This window comes from Sus scrofa, chromosome 4 (assembly GCF_000003025.6).
Source record: "Sus scrofa isolate TJ Tabasco breed Duroc chromosome 4, Sscrofa11.1, whole genome shotgun sequence".
Lineage (NCBI taxonomy): Eukaryota > Metazoa > Chordata > Mammalia > Artiodactyla > Suidae > Sus > Sus scrofa.
In genome coordinates this window covers 85152551-85173562 of record NC_010446.5, presented here as the reverse complement: position 1 = coordinate 85173562, position 21012 = coordinate 85152551, and the positions used below count along the sequence as shown (strand labels likewise).

Sequence of the window (21012 nt, the reverse complement as noted above, 5' to 3'; positions counted from 1 at the left end):
ATCCTTCTCTGCCTTTTACTAACTCTGTGACCTTAGGAACTTGACTTTATATCTTTGAACATCAGTTTCCTTGGTGCCAAATGTGGATGAAAATAGCTAATTCAATAAACTGTCTGAATAAAGAAAGACAAAGATACTGTATGATATCACTTACATCTAGAATCTAAAAAAATACAACAAACTAGTGAATATAACATAAAAGAAGCAGACTCACATATATAGAAAACAAACTAGTGGTTACCCTTTGGGGGCAACATAGGGATGGGGGAGTGGGAGGCACAAACTATTGGGTGTAAGATGGGCCCCATACAACACAGGGAATAGAGCTAATATTTTGTTAATAACTGTAAATAGCAAGTAACCTTTTCAATTTTATAAAATATTTAATTTTTAAAGTTAAAAAATAAATTAATTAAATTTTTAAAAGTTGTCTGAAGATGGAATATTCACTTCTTCACTGTGGATCATTGGCCTCTGCCTTGAACTGCAAAGAAAGTCAGTGGCCTGGATGAGAACCCTTCAATGGCATATACACGATGCTGTATAATTATCATCATCACAGGCACCAACAATGTTAGTCACCACTGTACTCACTGTACCCCACTCATTACACTCCAACATTTTTCCAAGTCGTTTCCACACATTATCTCTAATCTTCACAACCTTGAAGCAAAATTAATTCTATTGTACTCATTTTAGAGATCAGCAAACTGAGAGGTTAAGTGGCTTGCTTCCAGTCAGGGTTGGTCCTCCTGATCCTCAGGCTAGTGCTTTTCCCACTCACCACACTGCCTCCCTCCTATCCTTGGGTGCTAAGCTATGTACCTCTCTTCATCGTTTTCCATGAGACCTCTTGGGAGAAAAAAAAAACAAAGAAATTTCCCTGGCGGGATCACACAAATTCTCAAAAAACATTGATTGTAAGACTTGTACACCAAAACCTACAAATCACTGCTGACAGAAATTAAAGAAGACATAGGAGTTCTGGAGTTCCCATCATGGCTCAGTGGTTAATGAATCCGACTAGGAACCATGAGGTTGTGGGTTCAATCCCTGGCTTTGCTCAGTGGGTTAAGGATCCAGCGTTGCTGTGAGCTGTGGTGTAGGTCGCAGACACAGCTTGGATCTGGCACATTGCTGTGGCTGTGGCATAGGCCAGCAGCTGTAGCTCCGATTAGACCCCTAGCCCGGGAACCTCCGTATGCCATGGGTGTGGGCCAAAAAGACAAAAGACAAAAAATTAAAAAATAAAGAAGATCTAAATAAATGGAGAGACATTCTATATTCATGGATTAGAAGGCTCAGTATTGTTCAGTTGGCAATTGTCTTTCAAATTGATCAGTAAGTTCAATGACACAAACAGCAAAAAAAAGCCAAGCAGATTTTTTGCAGAAACTGACAAGCTAATATTTACACAGAAATATAAAGAACCCAGAGTAGCCAAAACAATTTGGAAAAAGGAAGAACAAAGTTGGAGGGCTTATACTTTCTAATTGTAAACTTATCAACAAGTTATAATAATCAATACAGAGTGGTACTGACCATAAAGATAACATATAAATCAATGGAATAAAACCAAGAGTCCAGAAATAGTACCTTAAATTTATGGTCAAATGATTTTCACAAAGGCACCAAGGCAAGTCAAAGGCCAAAAGATAATTAAAAAATAAAAATAAAAACCATAATTGGATATCCACAAGCAAAAGATTAGCTTAGATTCCTACTCACACCATACCTAAAAATTAACTCAAAATTAATTAAATGCCTAATCATAAGAGATAAGACTATAAAAGTTTCAGAAGAAAATCTAAAATTTCCTAAAACCTAGAAGAAAAACTTCATGATTTTGAAAAGGCAAAGATTTTATAGATAAGACACGAAAAGTACTATTCAAGAAAAAAAAATTGATGAAATGGATTTCATCAAAATTAAACACTTTTGAACTTCAAAACCACGATTAAGAAAGCGAAAAGATGAAATCGAAATTGTGGTTACCATAGGGGAAACTGTGAGTGGGAGGGTTAAATTTGGAGGATGGGAATAACATACACCAATTACTATATATAAAATAGATAATTAACAATGACCTACTGTGTAGCACAGGGGAATCTACTCCATAATCTGTAATAATCTATATGGGAAAAATAATGGATATATGTGTATGTATAACTGATTCACTTCGCTTACACCTGAAAATAATACAATGCTGTAAGTTAACTATACTCCAATAAAAAATTTTTTTAAAGAAAAAGAAAATAAAGACTGTTTATAGCCCAGAAAAAAAAAAAAAATCCCAGACCTGTTTGGTTCCTGAATTCTTGTTCTTATCATATACCACACTGCCTTTCAAAAGGAAAAACTGGCTTTTAGGTGTAAAATATAGTTTGTCCATTTTGCAGAGGTTGAGACTCTTGACCCACCTTTTTGTTATAGACTTGAGTTATTACACCCGCTTTTTCTTGGTTTGACCCTCTTGTACTGGGGGCCCATGTCCCTAAAATGGAAAACTAGTAATAAAAGACTATCTAGCAGTTTAAAAAAAAAAAATGAACAGACAAGCTACAGAACTGGATAAAATATTTGCAAATCACATATACAATAAAGAACTTGTGTTTATAATCTATGAAGAACTTTTACAACTAAATAATAAAAACAAACAAACCAATTTGAAAATGGGCAGAATATTTGAAGAGACATGTAGGCAAAGGAGATATATAAATGGCAAATAAGCACTGGAAAAGATGCTCAACATCATTAATCATTAGGTAAAAGCAAACCAAACTATAATGAGATACTTCATCATACTCACTAAAATAAAAAACACAGATAATAACAAGTGTTGGAAAAGATGAGGAGAAATGGGAACCTTTATGAATTTCAGGTGGAAATATTAAATGGTACAGCCACTTTGGAAAACAATTTGGCAGTTTCCTAAAAAGCTAAACATAAATTTACCGTACAATCTAAGAAGTCCACCCCAAGCTATTTACCCAAGAGCAATGACAGCATATGTCTGCACAAAACTTATACATGAATGATCATAGCTGCATTAATCATAAGGGGCAAAAAGTGGAAACAATCCAAATGGTCATCAGCTGACGAATAGATAAATAAAATGTGGCACATCTATATGATGTAATACCATTTAGCAGGAAAAAAGGAACAAAATATTGACACATGCTATACAACATGGATGAACCTCAGAAATATTATGCTAAGTGAAAAAAGCCAGACACAGAAGACTACACATGATATGACTCCGTTTATATGAAATGTTCAGAAAAGGCAAAACTAGAGAGATAGAATGCAGATTTGTGGTTTCCTGGATCTGAGCTGGGAGTAGAAACTGACTGCAAACAGGCACAAAAGATCTTTTGGAGCTGAAGGAAATATTCTAAAACTGGATTGTGGTAATTGTGGCATAGCCCTGTAAATGTACTAAAACTCATTGAACTTAAAACAGATGAAGTTTACATTATGTAAATTATACTTCAATAAATCTGTGTTTTTAAAAGTCTTAGTTGATTCCTTGCAAAATATCTCGGGCAAGGTGAAGGAGGAAGCCTGGGGGAGTCTGTGCCCTGGTCTTGTTCCTTTCTGTTCTCCAGGAAGGACACCTGAGCCCCCTCTCTCAGTGCTAAGAGCTGTTTCCCCAGGAGCCCAGAGCAGCTGTGTCCAACTCCTCTGTCTTAGTGACTCTTAACTGCCCGATTCAGGCCTCTGGCAGCAAAGCTCACCTTGCAGAAATACTGTAAGAGTTATAAATACTTTAGGCCCTCATGGGGCCCTGTCAGTTCTCTACTATAGCACCAGCGACCTAGGGCAAGAAAAATTCTATTTCTAGACACACTGAGTGTCTGTGAGCAGCCTCATGATAATAAACTTTTCCTTTCATGACATGGTTTGGACCTTTAAGATATCCATGCTCTCCTAAAATCTAATTCCTACAAGCTAATTGCAGCCCACACCCTAGAAAAACAGGATGAATGCATATAATTCAAAGTCCATTCACCAGGTGGAGGGGCTGTGGTACCTGGTTTTAAAGCCATTCAACATTCTTAACCTGGGCTGCATAATAAAACCATAAAACCACCTGGTAAGCTTTTCATTTTTTATTGAAGGATAGTTGATTTACATCGTTGTGTTAGTTTCAGGTGTACAGCAAAGCGATTCAGCTATACCTACATATGTGTCTATTTCATTTTCAGATTCTTTTCCCTTATAGGGTAACCTAGCAAGCTTTTCAAATGTATTAGTAGAGGAGAAGATGTTCCTAAATGTATCATAATTGCCACTTAAAATATATTTTGGAGTTCCCTTGTGGCTCAGCGGGTTAAGGATCCAGCATTGTCACTGCACTCGTTCTGGTTACTGCAGTGGCATGGGTTTGATCCTTAGCCTGGGATATTCCACGTGCTGCAGGTGTGGCCAGCAAAAAAAATACATGCATATATATGAGAGATTGATTAAATTAATAATGATTGGTTAGAAAATAAACACATAAAATCTAAAAAAAAAAAAAAAAACCCACCTAGTAAGTTTTTTAAAAATACTACAACTGGGTGCTCCCCAAAGAGATCTGGATTTAACTTGCCTAGAATATTGCCTGACCATTAGTATTTTTTAATAGCTCCCTGGTGATTCTCTGTACATCCAGGGCTGAAAATCACCAGCTTTAGAAGGAGATGGGTGTCAAAACAGTATCTTCCATCAGTTACTCATTCAAGCCTTAAAATGCACTTATCTCTGAATAAAGACTTTCTTCCTGTCTAATAAGAACAGCTACTGGACAGAGCAGTTGAATGTTGGACCCCAGGATGTTGTCATTTGTAGTTTAAATGCTGCCAATTTATGTCTGTTTATCCCAAATGAGTTCATTTTGAGGGCATGTATCTGTATATCCTTAACCATGAAAAAAAGAACCAATGTTAACAATGTAACTGGTGGTGAAAACGCTAAAAGAAAAAGATAGTCTTTATTATCAGTATTCAAGGACTTTGCTCTATACCAGGGACAAGAATAAAACCAATTAGGACCCGGTGCAATAGTAACACAATATTAAATATTAAAAGCAATCAAGCATTCACCTGAGACATGAGTGATCATAAGAATTTAGGACAGAGTTCTCTGCTGGCTTGAGTGTACAAAAAAAGCTTTGTGGATGAAGCAGAGCTCCAGCTGGGCATTGTAAGACTGACAGAATTGTAATTGGGGAAGTAGAGGAAGAGTAAAATATAATCAGTAACAGCAATTGAACATAAAGCATAAAGCAGCATTTTCGCTTCAAGTATCATTTTGTTTCAACCTCACAACCACCTCATGGTCCTCATTTTTCAGGTGAGGAAACAGGGGCTTAGGTTAAAATATTTGCCCAAGTTTGGTTAGGAAGCAGGATTCCAACCCATGCAACCTGATTCCTGACTCCAGAATCTGGGTACCTAGGCCAAGGCAAAGAGACAGAAAGGAATCCATCAGTTGTGTGTGATATGGTGCAAGGAATCCACTACGCCAAGAGTGTTGGGCTCTGTCACAGGACCTTGAAGAGAAAACAGCCTAACTGGGATGAGTTCAAGTCACCCACACAGCCCTCACATCCTCTGACCAGAATGGGGGATACCCAGGTAGCAGCCAGCTACATACAACAAGGAGCAATGAAGGAAAAGCAAACGAAAATGGGATTTCCTTTTTATTCAGAAGTGCAAGATAAGGAGTCCCCTTGTGGTGAAGGGTGTTAGGATCTGGCATTGTCACTACAACAACTCAAGTCGCTATTGTGGCATGAGTTCCATCTCTGGCCCAGGATCTTCCACATGCCCCAGACATGGCCCACCCCACCCACCAAAAAAAGAAGCGCAAGATGAGAAAAGCATCTGAATAGGTGAACATGACTAGGGAAGCACAGGGCTGGAGATTCCCAAAGGCTGAAATTTCATCAGAGGCTGGGAGAAATGCTGAGAACCAGAACTAGAAAGAAAATGCTAAGCAGCAGTCTATAGTCTACACATCTAAGACACTCCAGGATCATGTGAAGGGCAGGAGAGCTAGAGAGGTAGAGACTAGGAGGAGAAAGTACACAAAGATAGACTGGAAAGTTAAGGCAAATAGCTGAGCATGCCTACCTTGGGGGAATTACAGTTTTCAAATTGCCCAGTTGTAAAGTAATCGAAGGTATTAGGTACATAGTGTATATTTTCATTGGGGGAAGATACCCATGTAAGTATCTGTGAAAGGCACACAGAGTACCCAACCCCTGCCTGAGAGGAATGCACTGTCTTGTTGGAGAGTTGGGGCATAGAGAGGAAAGGGAGAGAGGACGGTACTTATGCATAGTCTCCTCAAATCATCGGAACCCAATTAACAGAAGCAAGAAAGGAAAGAGGGAGAGAGAAAGGCAGGGACAGAGGGAGGGAGAAAAAAAAGGGAGGAAGGAAGGAGAATACAAGAGACTAGGAAGAAAAGAGGAAGTGAAGAAGAAAAAGGGAGAAAAGGAGAGAGAAGTGAAGAAAGGAAAAGAGAGAATGGAATGAGGGAGGAAGAGAGAGAACCATATTCATATAAGAAATTCATTTAGGGTGATGTTCATCAAAGTGTCAATCACATACCATCTGCTTCAGAATCACCCAAGGTGCTTCACAAGAGACAGACCCTCAGAAGCAGGGTTTGGAAATCAGAACCATCACACGTCACCCAGAGGAGCCTTACACATTCTGAAATCTGAGAATCCCTGGTCTGAGTATTGCCCACGGTCAGTCTAGGCACTCAGCCCTCTGCACCCACTGCTGCATTTCCAGCTACCAAATTGTACAGAACCTTCTCATGCTCAAAACAGTGGTCCTGAGCTGAGAGCAAGTCCTGAGCCATCAGATAAAGATGAAATTATATTCATGGTCGAGCATGGGGGTTTTGGAGGGTTTGTTTGTTTGTTTTGGCTTTCCCGAAGCATATGGAGTTTCCCAGACAGGGGTCAGATCTGAGCCAAAGTCTTGACCTAAGTCACAGCTTGGCCACTGTGCCGGGTCCAGAATCTAACTTGCATCCCAGCCCTCCCAAGATCCCAGTGCTGCAGATCCCATTGAGCCACATCAGGAACTCTGAGCTTGGTGTTTGTTTGCAGTGAGGCAGATTCCAATTCAAATTCCAGTTCCCTGGCCTCGCTCAGCGGGTTAAGAATCCCCATTGCTGTAGCCTTGGTTGTGGTGTAGGGCGGTGTCTTCAGCTCCCATCTGACCCCTAGCCTGGGAACCTCCATATACTGTGGGTGCAGCCCTAAAAAGACAAAAAAAAAAAAAAAATCCCAGTTCCACTACTTCCTAGCTTTCTAGATTTTAGGCAAATTACTTAAATCCACTGAACATCAGGTTCTCCTTTGTAAAATCCTCACACAATTTTTGGGAGGAATAATTGGGCAGAAACCACGTCTTTCTCTCAGCTACCTTTCATTTGCTGATTTTTAAGACAGAGCACCTTAGAAGGATTCTTCAAACACTAACCCTAGTTATATATCAAAATTGACTGCCTCGACTAATGGGGGAAAATTACACTTAAGTGGTTTCATCTGTTTGATATAACTCATTTCTCAGAACATTCTTCTGATATCCGTAATCTCCAAACCTTCACACACAAATATCTCTCTGAGATACATACACACACACTCTCCATACTCTCTTTATTCTTGTAAATTCATACTCCTCTTCCAACATCCTGCTCAAGCATCACCTCTACATTAAAACCTCCCAGGAGTTCCCTTCGTGACTCAGTGCAGACGGGCAGCTATAGTTCCGATTGGACCCCTATCCTGGGAACCTACATATGCTGAGGGTGCAGCCCTAAAAAGACAAAAAGACTAAAAATAAATAAATAAATAAATAAAATTAAAATAAAACCTCCCAAAGCACCCCATCCCACTTCACCCATATCCACTGCCCATGACCTCACACAAAAGGCAAATGAACTCCCCAAGTGTGATCTCACTACATTTTGAGGATCAGTCTTCTATTCTCTCCCCACCAAATGATGGGTTCCCCAGGAAGAAAGACTTTTTAGTCTTTGTAACCCCAGCACTTAATATCATGCCTAGTATGTAGCAAGAACTCTGTCATTTGTTGAGTCCATATATTCCATATGTAAAATATGAAATTATGAAACTGATTTTTTAGAGTGTTGCAACTTACTCATCTTGTTGTTTTCAAAAGGGAAAAATTACACTAGTTTAGTTTGATCTTTTAAAACAGAATCAGGAGTTCCTATTGTGGCTCAGCAGGTTTCAAACCCAACTAGTATCCATGAGGATGCAGGTTTGATCCCTGGCCTCATTCAGTGGGTTAAGGATCTGGTGCTGCTGTGGCTATGGTGTAGGCCAGCCAGGATAACTTCAATTTGACCCCTAGCCTGGGAACTTCCATATGCTGCAGGTGCAGCCCTAAAAAGCAAAAATAAATAAATAAATAAATAAATGATAAAATAAAAATAAGTAAATAAATAAAATCTGAATCAGAACTACTCAGCTTGATCCTTTATCTTATTCATTAGATTTGGCTCTGAATTACAAAACCCACTCTCCTAGAAGGAAGATTTGCCACCATCAAAGGCTTAAGAGGACTATCTCTGACTTTGAAGGTAATTCAAGTCAGTGCAACAAACACTGATCAAAGATGAAGCACTAAACTAGGCACCGTTATGCCACGAAAAAATACTTCCGAAACTACAGCATCCCTGATGGAAACATCCAGGGTGCTGACCTCCTGGTTGGCTGACAGGATCTTCTTTAGACCATCCCTTGGTATCTGTCTTTTTATCATAGCTCTGATACAAAGCACATTTCTACACTTGGTCAGTACCCAAGCTTACTTTGCTGTCCCTACCCCAAATTGCCTCCTCTATGAACGACTGTCCCTGCTTTTTTCCCATGCCTGAGTTTGCTTTTTCATTTCAAATCCTTCATGGTCACTTCAAAATTCTACTCAAATAATAGCTACCACTTATTAAGTGGCTCCATGTGCCCGGCACCCTCTTGGAGAATCCATATACAGTCTATCATTTTAAATCCCAACAACCCTATAAAGCGGGTATGTAAATCTCCTCGTTTTACACAAATAACTTAAGAGCCACGTAAGACTCTGAAACTCATGTTCATAGCCACAGAGGAACACATCGTCATGAATTCACTATATATTTGCATAATTCTCTGTAAATGAAGCATTATTATTCCCATTTTACAGATAAAGAAACCAAGGCTCAGACATAAGATGTCTCAGTTAATTAAGTCACTCCAGTTGCTCACGTCATCTTAGGTCTATGCTGACAGCTGTCTTGTCAAAACACAGACAAAATTGTGGACAACCAGGAGGAGGACAGAGCTGAGAGGTGGAGAGAGGGGCCTTGGGAACACAACCAAGCCTTACTAATATGTCTACGGTCTTTCCTGCCACCTAAGACATTGTTACAACTTTAGATTGACTTGGCTTTTTAACTGTTGCTTACAAGCCAAAGTGTCCTATCTAATACAAAAATGAACACCACAAGATAAGACTATAAAGTAATGTGGATGACATTTTTTAAGTTAAAGGTTAAAATTTATTCATGCGAACGAGGCAGTTCCTTTTAAAGTAGTCATCTCCAGGGAAAGTTGCAACCAAAGGGGGGAAAAGCTATGAAATGTTATCTCCTAAATTACAGTGTTAATCAAGCACTGGCCAGTATTTTGGAATGAACAATGTACATCATTTTGCAAGCATAGTTGCTTCATGTTATGGAAGGAAGTAGCTCAAGGGACAGGAAAGAAAAGTATTTGCTTCTGGTCCTCTTCAAACTATTGACTAGGCGGTTGCTCTATCACGTAGCACAATTAGCCCATTTTGGACACTGGTAGGTAATTAGGGAGTAATCAACTTCCCATCATGAACTAACAGCCTTGAAATGAGCATGTACAAGACCATTTCTCGGTGAAATCAGACCTGAAATCCCTGGGCAAGTCATGTGCCAGAGTCTACCTTTGACCTCAGATTCTCCTATTCCCAGCCCTGAGAGAGCTGGGACTCTGTGGATTCTCTCCTGGGACGAGGTCAGTAGTTCAGCTAAGGCAGCATATTTCCATACCCGGTTCATGACCCATGGCCGGCGCTGCTGCCCAGACTCTTATACCAGGGGAATCAAGTCACAAGACCGTGCTTACCACAAACTATGCAATTAGGGGAAATTGCCAAAAAGTCTCCCTTTAGAGCTGTGAATAAAAGGATACCCACAGTCCTTATGCAACTATAAAAGGATCAGATTAGCACCAAGAAGAATTTTTGGTTTTAAAGAGAAAAGAGACTTCAAGAGTGCAGATCCTCCAAATTCTAATCTGAGGCTCTTTGGCTCAGGCCTAACTGTGACCTGCACCAGCAGGGCTGAGGAGATGAGGAAGAAATTTTTCCTTTGCCCGTCTCTCATTGGCATTGCTGAGTTCCTTTTGGCATTGTTGAGCTTGGACATGATACACTGTTGATCTCTCTTTCCTTACCTAACTGCACAAGACAGTGAAAACCTGGGCTAACATCTTCATTTTCCAGCTCACACAACACCCATAAGCCTAGACCCGCATCAGAGAAGCATTGAATTTGAATGAACAAACCAGCCTTTAAAGAGATCTGAAAAACAATTGAAATCTTTGTTGCGATGTCTTTTTTTTTTTTTTTTTTTTTTTTTTTTTTTTGCCTTCTAGGGCTGCATTCTAGGCGTATGGAACTTCAGAGCTACAGCTGCCAGCCTATGCCACAGCGACAGCAGAGCGGGATCCAAACCATATCTACAACCTATACCACAGCTCATGGCAATGTGCTGGATCTTTTAACCCACTGCATGAGGCCAGGGATTGAACACGCATCCTCATGGATACTAGCTGGGTTCGTTACCACTGAGTCACAACAGGAACTCCTGCTGCAGTGTCTTTAAAAGGCACCAAGGAAGCATTCCATCCACAGTAACAATAAAATTTCTCAAGATGCTCTTTCCCCTCCCTTTCCTACTCTCTCTCCTAGACAGCTGATATTCTACCAAGTTCACAGCCTACACTCCCCAAATATCTCCAAAAACTACCTCTTACCTCTCAGCCTGCATTTGCCATCATCCCCCTTCTGGTTTCCTTTTCTTTCCCTCTAGCACTTCCCTGCCCTGGCCAATAAGGCTCAATCTCTGCTCCCTCCTGAGCATGTGATTTTACAGAACAAAAGCAGCTGCCCACCTGAGACGCATTCCTTTCTGAAGGTAGGGGAAAGGAAAGGTTCTGAATGTGAATATGTTCATTTTTCTGTCTTTATACCCTTTGCTTGCCAACATTATAGGCTTAAATGTACAAAACGAAGCTGATATCTGAAGTCAGGTAACATGGACAGTCTCAGTCACTGGGTGTGGCTTTCGGGCAATTAACCTAAAACTTCCGGCCTCGGTCACTACATCTATAAAATAAAGTAACAGTGATGCCTTGTTTCTGGGATATGGTGATGATTTTGAAGATTAAATGAGAAGACATGTTTTGTCATAAGGAATAACAACAAACCATAAAGTGCTCTATAACTGTGATTCCCACTCCTACTGGCTTTAATTCCCTACAGTGGTTTGAGTATTGGTTTAGGTGTTATATAAGCATCATTCTCAGTCATTACAGAAAGTTTAATAAGATACTCAGGGATATAAAATGGTTGATTTTTCCAGATTGGTCCCTCTTCACAATCTTGGCTAGAATCTTAAAAATTAGTTACCTTTGCCTGTGCAGTGAGTCACCTGATTCTTTCAGCCTATTTTGGTGTACTCCATAAAAGTAAATCCAGTTTGAACTCTGGATTTTTAATTCTCAGCCCCAGACTCCACATAACATTGCCAAACCTCAGCTAGCCATAGCACAAAAGACTGATCTGATCTTCTTTTTAAAAGACATTCCTACTAATTTTTAATTCTAGAAGTCAAAATCCACCCCCTCCAAGTTTCTAATGAACAGCACGCCAAGACACTAAATGCAGACTATAAGAGATCTAAATTAGAAGGGAAAAGAGTGTAGAACCCAAGACTAAAGGAACAAGGAATTAGGGGAAAGTCAACAGAGTACTTTCACAAAAACTGCAAATTCTTTCTAAAATAGGAGACAAAAAAATTGTGAGCACATGTGGATCCACTAATTTCCAGTGAAAAAAACAATTCCAAAGCAATCCCTTTAGGTTCCATGTGGGAAGGTGACAGTGTGAATAAGTCAGACTGGGTGAAAGAGGACATAAAGAAAGAGGGGATGAAAGCACAAATAATGTGCAAGCTAACAGAGGTGACACCCAGGATCCTCTTTATCTTTGAGCTTCACATTTGGGATACAAGTACCTATGGACCAGGTGGAGGGAGAATCAGGCAGCTCCTGTAGCACCTGTTCAAGAAGAGCAGTAGGTGCTGGGTGTCTTTGCCCACCATCCCTTCCCTCAGAATTGGTGGTGCCTCCCCTTTTAATGAAGATGTGACATTTACCTTAGTTTCACTGCTCATCACTGGATAGAGGGAGGAAGATGGATAAGAAAGGATAGGGAGAAACAGAAAGATTTTTTTTAAGACTATTGAAATGCTCTCTTTGTCAGATTCCATACCAGGCAGATAATCAGCAACAAAGTTAATTTCCCTTGGTCTTCTCTAATTAAGATATGCTATCCTCTGTAGGATACACAGGTGGATTGTCCCAGAAAGCTCATAAATCCTGGGATAACCCCTTCTTCATGTAAGAGTTTTACCTCCGATTATTCTCACCACCATCAACAACAGCAGCTAAATAGAAAGTAACAAAACCTGGATTCCATTTTCAAGGAGGAATTTAGCTCTGCCCAAGCTAGTAAGAAATTACAATCTCTAACTGATTGTATGTTCAAATTATAGGCTTAAACTTGACATTGAAACCCAAATAAACATAACACCATAAGTCATTTTCCATTAATCCCTCCTTTAAGTTCCACTGCATTTAGCTTAACAAGCAGCTCATTCACCTGTGGCTAGAGAGGAAAATACCCTCAAAGGCAAGAGAAGGCTGAAGAGACCCATGCAGGGTAGAAAGCTCAGCCATGGAAACTCCACACTCCAGATTGAATTTCACAAGCAGGACAGACAGGCACCACCAAACTGGGTCTGGTGTCCTGGCTATGGCTCCTAATTCTCTAATCTGGTCCTATCTATGAGTTAAGGGAAAACGTGGAAATACTATACAGTCACCAAACTTGAAGATATTTCCAAGGGATACAGGATACCATCTCCAAGACAAGCATCTTTTCCTTTACCCTTAATATTGACCCAAATTCAAAGGTACACTCTAAACATCATGACTACATGAAACATCTCAAGAATAACCAGACTGGCTGTTGAAATGCCCCAGAGAACTGCAGATTTTTCTCCAAATAGGAAAATTCAGTTTTTTAGAGCATATCTCAAAAATCAAATGGCTACCTAAGCCTTCTATTTCATTCATTGGCACTATTCAAAATTAGCATTTCACAAACCTAAGTTATGAGTCTATACTACTCAGCTGAGACGGCAGGGCACCAAGGAGGCTCAGTCTAAAGAGATGATTAGGAAGGAAATATCCAGAAGTTGCCCATATCCTGGCAGTAATGTCGCCTATCCATCCATTCACTCAACAAATAAATATTCAATGAAACAAAACACCTTCATATAAACCATCTATGTGATAAGCAAAATGAGGACTAGAAAGATAGTTAAGAAATAGATTTTGCCTTTTAAAACTAAGACACAACATTTTTTTAAACCCGTAATATAAGGTAGAAGGCATTAATTGCCCCCAAGAAAGGTACAAATAAAGTGTCATACTCATGTGAGTTCAGAGAAGGTTGCAATTATTTCTGGTAGAAAGGGTCAAGAAAAGCTTCACTGAGAAAATAATATTTCAGATGACCTTTGAAAGATGGGTAAGATTTGGACTTAAAAGATGAAAGGAAAGTGCATCCAGGTGGAAGGGTTGGCCTGAGCAATGGATCTAAGGAGGCAGAACACTGGAAACAAGACATTTTTCAGTTTGGCTGAAAAGAGGCTGCAAAGCACATAGTACAGGGGGAAAGGTTGCAAAAAAATAAGCTAGAGCTATGTCATAGATGGCCTTCAATAACAATTTGGAATTTATATTGTAAACAATGAAGAGCCACCAAAGTTTCCTGAGCTAGGGAGTGGCATGGTGAGCATTAGAAGGATTCAAAGGCAAGGGAGATTAGAGGAGAATGCAACCAGGGGCAAGAAGATAAATTTAATAAAATCCTTGTCAGATAAAAAAAAAAAAAAAAAGAAGATAAATTGGGATAGAAATACAGTGGTGGAGATAAAAAGCAAGGAATTGGGTTATCAGTGAGGGCATGAAGAGAAAGTGGTAGATGAGAGAGATATTGCCAAGTTAAGGCCAACAGGATTGGGTCATTGGTGTCCCAGCTGGGACAAGAACATCAAAGATCATCCCAAAGTGGGTATTCTGGATAGCTAAGAAGATACTAATGCCATCAACAGAAACAGAACTTAGAAGGTGACCAAGCCTGAGAAACACCTATATGCTTATGTTTGGCCATCAGCTGAAAATGTGGGGCCGGTGATTAAGAAACCAATCCAAGGAAGATAATCATACATAGTCTCAAAACATATATAGTTAAGGATCTTCTTTCTTCCTTTCTTTTGTCTTTTGTCATTTTGGGGCCACATCCATGGGATGTGGAGCTTCCCAGGCTAGGGGTCTAATCGGAGCTGTAGCTGCTGGCCTACACCAGAGCCACAGCAATGCAAGATCTGAGCCACATCTGTGACCTACACCACAGTTCACAGCAACGCCAGATCCTTAACCCACTAAGCAAGGCCAGGGATGGAACCCACGTCCTCATGGATACTAGTCCGGTTCATTAACCACTGAACCAGGACAGGAATGCCTAAGTATGTTTCTTAATTGTGTTTTATAAAATCAAAGAATGGACATAGTATAATTTTTATAATCACTATAATTATAGTAAATGTAAATAGAGAAATAATAAAGCCCCATGATTTACAAAAAAAAAAAAAAAATGAAGGAAGAAAGAAAGAAAATGTGGGATTGGTGCCTGGAAGACTGAGAGAGACACACCCAAAAGTTCCATTCAGTCCAAGTCTTATTTTTACCTCTGTGGTATTTGTCATTGTTGACCCCTCGCACCTCCAAATTCTCCTCTTGAGTTTCTGGATGACATCTTTTCCTTGCTTTCCCCTTTTCCCTGTGGCAACTTTGTCCTCTCCTCGAGCTCCTCCTCTAATACTTGCCCCATAGTGGCTGTGTACCTTGGTCCTTTTCTTGTTCTATATCCTGTCCTAGAATGTTTCATCTTTGCCCATTACCTAACCACACCTCCAAGAAGCCGGCTCTGCAGAAGGCAGTGGTTGAGAACATAGGCTCTGGAATCAGCCTGGACTCAAATCCCAGCTCCCCCTGAGCACATGTTGCCAGACAAGTCATGTACCTTGATCTTTCTCACCTGTAAGGTGTGGTTACAGGGTGGTGAAAGAAGATTTAATGTGAGGCTTAATACAGTATCTAGTACCTAATAAATCCTCAATAAATGGTTATTATTATTAACCAAAATTTAGTGCCCTCTGCTGATGGCCAGATGCCTATAGTAAGTTGTCACCTGGGCAAGATCCACTCAAGTCCAAAAGTAAACTGATTATCTTTCTCACCTCCCACAACCCTTCCCCTCCCCTGTGTTACAGACATTCATCCCATCCTCCAAATTAGAATCCTGGGATTCACCCCCTGTTTCTCTCACCCTCCTACTCCCTACATCCATCTGCCATCAAACCCTATAAGATAAAATTCCATTCAACTCAACATGGCATAAAAGGCCCGTCATTATCTCACTCTAGCTTCCCTGCCCAATTGCCACCAACCCTTCTATTCCCAAATATATTCACATCTACTCCTGCTTTATACTGGATATTTGCCATTCCTCACAAACACCAAGCAATCAAACTTAAGTGTCTTTGCACATTTCATTCCTCTGCCTGGGATGTCTTTCTTCCAACTTGTTATGCTCAATACAGATAATTCTTATTTGTCTTTAAATATTCAGCTTTGTCACCTCCCTATGAAGCCTTTCCTAGCTGCCAGTGGGCAATTGGATGCCTTTTTTTCTACTTCTATAAAAAAAGTGTGTTTCCCCTTGTTCCCTGGTGGCTCAGCAAGTTAAGGATCCAGTGTTATCACTGCTGTGGCTTGGGTTTGATCCCTGCCCAGGAACTCTCACATGCCATGGGCATGGCCAAAAAAAAAAAAAAGGTGTGTTTCCCCATTGTGCAGTTTCCTGAAATTACTGATTTGCTTGTCTCTCTTCTCCAATAAATTGCAAGGTGCTCACGAGCAAGGTCCATGTCTTATGACTCAACTCTGTCCCTCCCCCGCCAATCTAGCACAATATATGGCACATAGCATATGTTTAATATATAAATAAATATATATAAATATATAAATAAATAGCTGAATAAGCCGATAAAACAAGATAACTTTAGAAGTTTCATGCCCTTTTTTGATCAACATGATTCATAATAAAATTCATAATCATTCAATTCAAAAAGTTTTCTGGTTTAGTCCATACTTCTAGAACAATAAACAATAATTTTCCTATCTTATTTTTCAAGGGATATATCTTTTCAAGCTAATAGGTTGTTTTTATTTTCTCCTTTGTACTTTCCTGCAAAATATTCTCTGGGTAATCTCTTGATCCATACTAAATCAGTCACCTGATAAAAATCAGGAAATTTAAAGGAAAGTCTGAAAGAAGTTTGCAAAAATGATTGGACTCTCGAATTCAAATAGTTGAGTAATGTGATGTCTAAAGATTCTCATTCATTGTGCCTAATGGTCATTATATTGAGTGTTTAGGACCTGGAGGAGGGGGATAAAATCCAGGTAACAAGATATTTAAAAACCCAGAATAACCTTTTTTTTTTTTTTTTTTTTTTTTGCTTTTTAGGTCCACACCGTAGCATATGGAGGTTCACAGGCTAGGGGTCCAATAGGAGCTGTAGCTGCTGGCCTACATCACAGCCACAGCCACGCAAGATCTGAGCCGAATCTGCAACCTACACCACAACTCATGGCAGTGCCGGATCCTTAACCCAGTGAGCAAGGCCAGGGATCAAACCTGCATCCTCATGGATGTTGTCAGATTCATTTCCACTGAGCCATGATGGGAACCGCCACCCCCCCACCCCTGCCCAGAATAACTTTTAAGCACCTTCTAATTCAAATACAATATCCTACTAAAGGAGATGAAGATAAGGAAATTACTTCCCAGTTATTACAGTGACCCTACAAGACCAGTCTGATGCCTGTCAACAGCCTCTGTTCATGGAGGCTCTTACTGTTTTCATGCAGTCTCTTGGGGTCTGCTTCTTTAACCTCTCATTTCCCACACCTAGACCGTCAGTGATCACCTGCTGGAAAGTGTTTCATCCCGCCATCACTCCACCAGGTCCCTGCCCCAGACCCACCTACGATGGGTACCTTGACTCTGGGCCTGAGCCACCTCCCCCAGAGTTCAAGTGGACAGAAGCTCCGTGTCCCTGGGCTTCCTCTAGCACTTTGCCGTCTGCTACTATACTCCAATGCCCTGTACATTTTGATGAAAAGCTCTCTTCCAGGTTGAAAGAATGAACAGTAGATCATTAAAAGCTCCAAAAAAAGGAACCTCTGAGGGACCAGCCTGCTCAGAGATCAGTGACTTAGACAATGCTGCCACCCATCAGTCAAAAGTGAAAGTACAACTGGTCTTTTCACTGAATTTGGAGCTATTTGATGGAACATTTCACAGGAATTTGGAATGGGCGGTAGCTGAATCTTTATTCCCATTATCAGCGGGGCTTTGACAACAAGCTTTTTGTATTTATAACACAATCTCAATTACAGCAGGCCTATGAGCAGGAGCTGCAGTAGAAATTGAGGTTCTGGGAATTGGAGTAGGAAATCAGTTCAGACCTTAAAAAGAGAGAGAAGGGCAAAAGAAGGCTGGGCAAAGTGCCCATATGAGAAAAATAGATGGAAAAAGAGGAAGATAGCTTCAGTGGACTGAGTGCCTCCCACACATCATTCACTGACAGAACTATCTTCCTTCACATGAGGAATCTAATTTAACCCCCACTGATACCCCCCAAGACTGGCACTTCTGTTCCCTTTACTAGAGTGGGAGGGGCCAAAGAGGCTACAGATTTGCATAAGCTCACAGCGCAGCTGCAACAGAGCTAGTTTGAACTTGGCCTGTCTGCCCTGTTTCCAAAGTTCATTCTCATTCTACCAGTCCAAAGCCACCTGTTCTCACTTCGCAAATTTGTGTAGGGTAGACGTTGAGTTTATAAGATGGTTTTCTTGTTTTGATCACAGCGTCCTGCTGGGGAGTCAAAATAAAGGAAGCTGATGCTTGTGGTTTATAGTTGAAATGTTGAACAAAAAGACACATACCCTGGGAAATCTGGTGTCACGGATTTTCTGTATCCAACGAGAGCTCTTTTTTTGCTTTTTTCTTTCCTGCCCCATTTCTCTTGTCCCTCAAAAATCCTCTGCTTAACTACAGATACAGTAACAGTTTAAAGCTATGCTATTCTGTTCAACAGCCACTAACCCCAAGTGGCAATTCAGTACTTGAAACGTGGCTAGTCCAAAATGACATACACTGTACCTGTAATACCTGTAAAATACATACCAGATTTCAAAGACATCAATCAAAAATTAAAATATAATTTCATTAATGATTTTTATATTGACTACATGATGACATGTATCATGGTGACATGAAACATCCTCATGGATACTAGTCAGGTTCATTTCCACTGAGCCACAATAGGAACTCCCTAGAAAAAATTTAATTACATATAAGGATAGGACTATATTTCTGTTGGAGAGCACTGTTTTAAAGTCATGCAAACATGCTTTCATAAATAAAGGCGTTTCATATATTAATTAGTACAAGATCACAGCTATGAAATGAAATCTATTTCTTCCTTAGTTAACAGACAGAAAACTGCCACCTGAGGTTCAATTAAGACAGCTATAATTATAAACCAGGAGTTTCACATTGTGAGGAAACTAAAGGAGCCTGATTTTCCTAGTTGTGTGTCTTATAGGTGACTGAAATGTTCACTAATTATCCCAAAGTTTTTATCCTTCAAATTACATTAATAATAGTATCATTTATATACTAGAATCATGTGGCCTATTAGGCTTAACAAAGAACTTCACCTTCTTATATTAAAGAAAGTAGAACCATTGCTGTTTCACTCATGGTCTAGTTCAGTGACTTTAAACTGGTGGAAATCTTTTTATGAGATAGCTGTCACACCCTAAGATTAAAGCAATTCAGGCTCCAAGGTTCGTTCCAGGCTAACCAGGACTGGCTGGAACGTTTTTCCTAGCAAAAACAACCATGGAAAAAAAATGGCCTTAGAGAAATCCATAAGCCAATGAACCCCTAAAGGCCAAGTTCCTAACCAGGGGTTTAAAAAAAAACAGATTTAGAATTCCCATTGTGGTTCAACCAACTAGTATTCATGAGGATGTGGGTTCAATCCCTGGCCTCGCTCAGAGGGTTAAGGATCCAGTGTTGCCTTGAGTTGTGGTGTAGGTCGCAGACACAGTCCAGATCCCACATTGCTGTGGCTGTGTGTAGGCCGGTGGCTGTAGCTCCAATTCGACTCCTAGCCTGGGAACTTCCATATGCCGCAGATGCATCCCCAAAAAGCAGTAAATAAATAAATAAATAAATATTAAAAAAATAAAAATAAAAAAATAAACAAACAAACAAAAAAAAAAACAGGTGTAGTCAATGGCTCCCCTGGGGTGAAAAACCATTGGTCCAGACCATGTGGAGTTACCTTCTCTGCAGGACCTTCAGAACAATGGTGAACTGAGATTAGAACAAGGGTGAACACCAACATGTATGCTTCCTTCCTGCCCAAGAATTTTGAAGAACATCCTTTTGCCATGGGGATAGGCTCCATGTCCATCAAGATGCTGAGTTTCCAGACAGGAGAAGGATGGACTAATTGATTTCTCAAGTTCACCTTCAAAACCAGACTCGGGTCTTCAGCTCTCCACAGAAAGGAACACACTCCAAAGTTAAACTGAAGTAAAAAATAGCCTTGGTCTGAGATCTCCAAGGAACACATTTGAATGGTGCACAATGCAAACTCAACAGCTATCTTCTGCCAGCTCTTCTCAATTTCTCTGCTATGTGTGATATTTTCCATGGATGAGACCAGAAATGTTGGTTGTAAATGATAGTCAGATGTTTAAACAATTTTGTTGCTGAAACATGATAATTTCCAGAAGCGCCTTTTCTGTACACAGTGTCTTTCAGTAAGACCCACCACAAAGAAAATGAGTTGTACAAGAAGAATGGCAGAAGATCTGGAAATTAACCAGGAAACTGGACCGTAACATGCCTCAAACTAAACAAAAAAAAATTCATTAATAGGAAACAGGCCAGTTTTTAGGGGTCATGGAAAGAATACATACTGGGTTCTCAGCAACTGGCTATGTTTCAAAGTCAGTAACCTCCAACTTGTCAGGGTGGATTGTGGTTAATGCTGCGAAAGACATGTGCTGAAAGGTTTCTAGTTGCCCTTAAATTCCTGAATTTCTACTCAGGGTATTATACCACACATGTGCAAAACAGAAAAGTCTGGTAAAATTTAAAAGGGTCCTGCTGTAAGTAAACCCAATATATAAAATTTTAACTCATAAAATTGATACATAGAAGGTGGTCATATATATCAGGAAAGGGACACTTTAAAATATTTTATGTGAAATTTTTCTTATGGATATATTAGGTAGAATCACATGAAATTGCCAATACTTGACTGTTTTGACCAAATAAAATCAAAATCCTAGTAGTCCCATGTGGTTCAATATATACATTTCATTAACAACTTAAGGGCTAGAAACATTTAAAAAGAGAACTAGTAATGCCTACTAATTTCACATGGCAGAAGCAAAAATTC

The 21012-nt window shown here is 39.9% G+C and overlaps 1 protein-coding gene across 1 annotated transcript in view; it reads right to left on the bottom strand.

Annotated features, from left to right (window-relative positions):
• RXRG (retinoid X receptor gamma) overlaps nt 1-15250 on the bottom strand; it is a 198804-nt gene extending 183554 nt beyond the window's left edge. Inside the window, exon 1 of the mRNA XM_021088737.1 lies at nt 15148-15250. The gene's annotated coding sequence lies outside the window, so the exon portion shown is untranslated. The remainder of the gene's footprint in view (nt 1-15147) is intronic.